Source organism: Lissotriton helveticus, chromosome 7, assembly GCF_964261635.1.
Source record: "Lissotriton helveticus chromosome 7, aLisHel1.1, whole genome shotgun sequence".
NCBI lineage: Eukaryota > Metazoa > Chordata > Amphibia > Caudata > Salamandridae > Lissotriton > Lissotriton helveticus.
This window is the reverse complement of record NC_136068.1, coordinates 1,473,689,469-1,473,696,396: the sequence shown is the minus strand read 5'-3', so window position 1 is coordinate 1,473,696,396 and position 6,928 is coordinate 1,473,689,469.

The following is a 6,928-nucleotide window of genomic DNA, read 5'->3' as shown; positions in this document are numbered from 1 at the left end:
GTAGAATTCCACCTCTGGCCAATGGCCTTAAGGAAGATAAAAGACTCGGATATATCAAAGTCCCAGGCCTAATCGCCAGATGGCAGAACAATGCACAGCATGTGAATCTAGAAGAAAATTCACGCTCCAAAAATGACATTCCATGAGTATATATATAGAAAGGTGTAGGAGCAGTTTGGGAGTTGCAAACAGGCAGAACTGTTATTTGAAATGTAAGGCAGGTAGGGGCTTCCCTCATCCATTTACAGAAGAACTTGTCTTAACTGGAGGCAAATAAGGATAAGTTACTTACCTGTAATCCTAGTTCTCTTCCAGGGGTATACTCACCAATAGTCATCAGCACTGATTTATCTCCGGCCATGTGCGGGAACCTGGAGCCTATATAAAAAAAATATATATGTGTATGTTTTAGAAAAGAAGTACATAGTACTAAATAAACACACACATATATATGTATAACATAAAAAATATGCAGCCCCATACATATCCAATAGGCTACGAAGCCAAGATTACATGTATTCTCTAGTATGAAAAAAACAACATATACATATAATGTAAGAGAAGGACATGCACAGTAATAGTATTCCCAAGTAATCTTTTATTTTCATAAAAGAAAACAGGTAATAGCAGGCAATTAGCCTAAAAAGGCTGCATAGATAAATAACATCCTTGTAGAGAAAGGAAAACTGGCACCTCGCCTTTAAGGCCTCAGAGACCCTGAGCACCTTGCCTTTAAGGCCTCCAGGAGCCCCGTGCTCCCATAATGTACAACAGGTGACAGTTAGGTCAGTTCTTTTGTACGGTATATGAAACCTGTAGGAACCTGCATGTAAGATGCAACAATACCGTATAAACTGTTAATGCTCGTCCAGGAAGGCGAGAGGGTTGCTTATGACTTTGATGAGTATATCCCTGGAAGAGAACTAGGATTACAGGTAAGTAACTTATTCTTCTCTTCCAGGGGATACTCATCAATAGTCATAAGCACTGAATAGAGTAGCAAGCCCATACCCACTTCTTCGCGGACGAGCAAAAAACAGCAAAGTTAACGTACACATGTTAAATGGTATTAGCAAACCAACTCTTGCAAGTTTCTCAGCGAGGCTTGGCCAACCCAAGCATCTGCCTGCGTGTCAGCATCTAAACAGTAGTGGCGAGTAAACGTATGAACTGATGGCCATGTAGCTGCTTTACAAATCCCTGCGATGGGGACATTCCTCAGGAGAGCCGTGGTAGAAGCTTTTCCTCTAGTGGAATGGGCCTTAGGTTTTCCTTGAAGGGATTTGTTGGCTAATTGGTATGACAATATAATACAAAAAACTATCCATCTCGAAATGGATCTTTTGGAGGCCGCAAAACCTGTATTAACAGGCAGCCACAGCCGGCAATGGGAGTACCTGCAGAGCGGTGACGTGGGGAGGGGCAGGGTGGGTGGTAGTAATGTATGGATTACGGAGTTTTACAGGTAAGTAAACATTTAAATAAATAAAACGAATTTCGTTGCGTGCACTGCATCCCCAAATGCGATCCAGTGTGCGCAACAAAATTTGTTTTATTTATTTAAATGTTTACTTACCTGTAAAACTCCGTAATCCATACATTACTACCCCCCACCCTGCCCCTCCCCATGTCACCACCCTGCAGGTACTGCCACTGACGGCCGCGGCTGTTAACAGGACCATTGTTAATAAACAAACATTCTGATTTCCTCAGTGTCTTTGTTTTGTCTAGGTAAAACTTTAGAACCCTCTTGAGATCTAGGTAGTGGAGAGTCCTTTCTGGAGGATTAGAAGGATTCAGGGAAAAAGTAGGTAAAGTGATAGTTTGGTTAATATGAAAGTCCGAGACAACTTTAGACAAAAACCTAGAATGTGTTCTGAGAACTACTCTGTTGGCGTGAAACACAGTGTAAGGTTCTTTACAACAGGGAGCCTGGATCTCACTCACCCTGCAAGCCGATGTAATAGCCACCAAGAAAGCGGCTTTCCATGTCAAATGCTGCAAAGAAGCTTTATGAATAGGCTTGAAAGGAGCTCCCATCAATTTTGTTAATGCAATGTTAATCTCCCATGGAGGAGAAGGAGACCTGACTGGTGGGTAAACCTTAGGAAAATCCTTTACCACAGGAATTCTAAAAAAATAAATCGGAATGGGACTTCCTAAAGGCTGTCATAGCTGCAAGGTGGAATTTGATAGAAGTGAACTGAAGACCAGATTTGGCCAAATGCAGTAAGTAGGATAAAATCACCTGTTTCTGACCCCGGATGGGATCATGTCCATTGTCCACACACCATAGGAAGAAACGCTTGCACTTGAAGGCATACGATTTCCTTGTGGAAGATCTTTTCGCTTCATTGAGAATAGCCATACATTCTGGATTCAACTGTAGGTGGCCATATTGTATGACTTCAGGAGCCATGCTGTCAACCGTAGGGAGGAGAGGTTGTGGTGGAATACTCTCCCTGTCTGCTTGGATAGGAGATCCGAGCGGCATGGCAACCTCCTGTGTGGCACTTCCGATAGTTGAAGGAGGTCCGGAAACCACCACTGGCGAGGCCATTCCGGGGCTATTAGGATCATCCTGGCGTTGGTCCTGTACAGCTTGTTGATTACCGTTAGGATCAACGGAATTGGTGGAATAGTGTACAGTAAGCTATGAGATCATTCGATCAAAAGGGCATTCCCTTGAGATCCTTGTTGGGGAAATCTGGATGCGAAGACGGGGCATTTTGCATTTACCACATTTGCAAACAGGTCGATGTCTGGCATTCCCCAGTCTCGAAAAATGCTTTGAGTGATCTCGTTGTTGAAAGCCCAATCGTGGGCTTCGATGAAGTCTCTGCTGAGGAAGTCCGCCTGGGAGTTGAGAGATACTGGTAGATGAATGGCCACGATTGACAAGTCTCTCGCTAGAAGCCAGTTCCATATGGTTTGAGACTCTATGGAGAGTGGTCTTGATCGGGTACCGCCCTGTTTGTTCAAGTAATACATAGTCGTTGTATTGTCCGTTTGGATTAGAACAGACCGAGTCTTGAACGACGGGAATAGTGACTTGAGAGCTTGATGTACGGCTCTCAGCTCTAGCAGACTGATGTGGTAACTTTCAGACCATAGGCCTTGTACTTGTAAAGGACCCATATGAACACCCCATCCCTGGAGAGAGGCGTCCGTGACTATCGTCTGAGTTGGAGGGTCCTGATGAAAAGGAACTCCTTTCATTAGGTGCGATCGTTTCATCCACCACCGGATGGAGTCTTTGGCTGATTGGTGGAGAACTACATGATTTTCCCAGCGCCCTGATGCTTGCATTCACTGGTATTCCAAGCATTGTTGTAATGGACGCATGCGCAATCGTGCGTTTGGTACTAAAAAGATGCATGACACCATCGAGCCCAGCAGTAATGACACCTGTCGGACGATGCGTGTGGAGGAGGTTCAGGCATTTTCTTGGATTGAGGACAACCTCTCCTCGGAAGGACACACGCTTGCTTTTTCGGTATCCAGAAAGGAGCCTAGGTAATGGATCTTTTGCATTGGATTTAGTATCGATTTCCTGAAATTGGCATGAAGGCCCAAGTTGTTGAGGAGCTGAAGACAGCACAACAGATGAGCCTGCAGCAGTGTTGGGGACGAGCTTTGCAGGAGCCAGTCGTCCAGGTAAGGATACATGAATATTTTCTGTTTGCGGAGACAAGCGGCAACCACAGCCATACATTTGGAGAATGTTCGGGGGGGTGGGGGGGGGGAAGGGGGGGGGCTGATTTGAGCCCGAACGGGAGAACTGAATACTGGTAATGTTGGAATGACGCTTGAAACCTTAGAAATTTGCGATGTATCTTCGACACTGGCACGTGGAAGTAGGGGTCCTCTAAGTTAATTGAGCACATCCAATCCCCTTGATGAAGCTGTGGGAATATTTGATACAGTGCCAACATTCTAAATTTCTCTCTGCGAATGTATTTGTTCAATAGTCTCAAGTCCAGTATCAGCCTGTATTCTGTGGTGGGACCTCTTTTCTGCACGAGGAAGTAGCGAGAGTAGACTCCTTGATTCCTTTGAGGGACAGGAAGTTTTTCCATAGCTCCTTTCCTTAATGAACAAGTTACTTACCTTCGGTAACGATATATCTGTAAGAAACAGTAGTTAGTATTAGATTCCTTACCTTAGAATAACCCCAGGCGTCAGTCTGGATCCGGAAACTTTTGCGTAGCAGTACCCCTGCGCGTCGGTAGGCGTCGTCTGCAGGCGTCCCCTGCGGCTCCGCGTCGTCGGCGTCGTGCGCCGTGATGACGTCGCTGGAGTATATAGACGCCGCCTCCGCGCGCTGACGTCAGTTCTTTGCACACAGCTTTTCTGCGCCAGAACACGCAGAGCCATGTGAGAACTAACACTGGTGCCATTTGAAACTAGGGCCCTGAAAGGGATGTCCTTAACCCTAGGTATCAGTTCGCAGAACGGGGAGGACAGGTGGGGCGGTAAGGAATCTAATACTAACTACTGTTTCTTACAGATATATCGTTACCGAAGGTAAGTAACTTGTTCATCTGAAAGAAACAGGTTAGTATTAGATTCCTTACCTTAGAATAGATACCCCAGCAATACCAACCCCGGAGGTGGGTCTGAGAACCAATACAACCTACACCAGAAAGTCCTGGAGGACCGAACGGCCAAAGAAGCCGTCCCTCCGGACTTGACTGTCCAGGCAGTAGTGCCTCGCAAAGGTGTGCAGCGAGGCCCACGTAGCCGCCTGGCAAATGTCCTGCAAAGGGACTCCCCGGCCCAGGGCAGTAGTAGCCGCCGTAGCCCGAGTGGAATGGGCTCTCAGCCCAACAGGAGGCTCCTTCCGAGCCAAAGAGTAGCATGCTTTGATGCACAGGACGACCCACCGAGAGATGGTTCGTTTCTGTACCGCCCTTCCCTTCTTCTCACCCACGTAGCCAACAAACAGTTGGTCATCCACCCGGAACTGGCGTGTGCGATCCATGTAAAACGAAAGCGCACGTTTTGGGTCCAGACGATGGAGCCGCTCTTCATCCTTCGAAGGATGCGGAGGCGGGAAGAAGGAGGGCAAGGTGATGGACTGCCCAATGTGAAAAGCAGAGACTACCTTGGGCAGGAAAGAAGGTCTAGTCCTAAGAACCACCTTGTCAGGATGAACAGACAAGAAAGGAGGTTTAACAGAAAGGGCCTGGAGCTCACTCACTCTCCTGGCAGAGGTGATGGCAACCAGGAAGGCCGTCTTTAAAGTGAGAAGACGGAGAGGACAGGAATGAAGAGGCTCAAAGGGAGCACACATCAGGAATGTCAGAACCAGGTTCAAGTCCCACTGAGGCATCACGAACGGAGCAGGTGGATACATGTGCGTGATGCCTTTCAAGAATCGTAATACAATAGGGGACTTGAATAAAGATGGCTGATCAGGTAGCCTTAAGAAGGCGGAAAGGGCAGAAAGATAGCCCTTGATAGTGCCCAGAGCAGAGCCCTGCTGGGCAAGGGAAAGAAGGAAGAGGAGAACCTCAGACAGAGGGGCAGAAAGGGGATCCACAGCCTTTGCTGTGCACCATGCCACAAATCTGTTCCACCGGCAGGCGTATACCGACTTTGTGGAGGGACGCCTGGCTGCCAGAATTACATCACAGACTTCAGGAGGCAAGTCAAATGGCCTCAACTGTCGCCGCTCAATCTCCAAGCATGGAGGTGGAGACTGGACAGGTTCGGGTGGAGGACCGTCCCCTGCTGCTGCGACAGAAGGTCCTCCTGAAGGGGCAGGCGGATCGAGGGACCGACTGTCATGCTGAGTAGCTCGGGATACCAGTATCTTCGAGCCCAGTCCGGAGCCACAAGGATAACTTGGGCCCGGTCGCGCCTGATCTTCTTCAGCACTCTGGGCAGAAGTGGTATAGGCGGAAAGGCGTACAACAGACCGCAGCTCCACTCGCGCCGAAAGGCGTCGCCGAGCGAGTGCCGTCTTGGAAACTCCAACGCGCAGAACTGATGACATTGCGCGTTCTCTTCTGTGGCGAATAGATCTAACCAAGGCTCTCCCCATTGCTGAAAGAGGCCTCTCGCCACGTCCGAGTTCAGACGCCATTCGTGATCCACCGAGCACCGACGGCTGAGTTCGTCCGCCCTGGCGTTCAGAGAACCTGCCAGGTGTTGAACCGTCAGTCACGCCCTGACGTTCCAGCCATTGCCAGAGGCGCAGAGCCTCCTGGCAAAGGGTCCACGACCCCACACCGCCCTGTTTGTTGCAGTACCACATGGCGGTGGTGTTGTCCGTGAACACCTGCACTACACTCCCGTTGACAAAGGGGAGGAATGCTTTCAGTGCTAGGCGAATCGCCCGCAGCTCCAACATGTTGATATGGAGCCGGGACTCCGCCGGAGACCAGATGCCTCTGATCTCCGCCTCTCCCAAGTGGCCACCCCAGCCCTGGAGGGACGCGTCCGTCACAACTACGTGCTCCGGGTGGGGAAGGGAGAGGGATCTGCCTCTGACCCAATCGCGGTCCGTAAGCCACCACTGCAACTGTCTCGCAGTGCCCTCCGAGACCAGGACATGGTCGGACAGGTTGCCCTGATGCTGGGCCCACTGAAACTTCAGGTCCCACTGCAGAGCCCGCATCCGCCACCTGGCGTGATGCACCAGTAGGATGCAGGAGGCCATCAGCCCCAGAAGCCGCAGCGTCAACCTGACCGAAACCCGGGACAACGGCTGAAAGATGGGAATCAGAGCCTGAATATCCCGGACCCGCTCCGATGAAAAGGAGCTTTTGAGAGGGACACAGGTGTGATTTCGGCACATTGATGGAAAACCCCAGCTCGTGCAGGAGGTCTGCCGTCATCTGAAGGTGGCGGACGACTGTTTGGGGCGAGCCCGCCTTCAACAACCAGTCGTCGAGGTAGGGGAAGACTGAAACCCCCAACC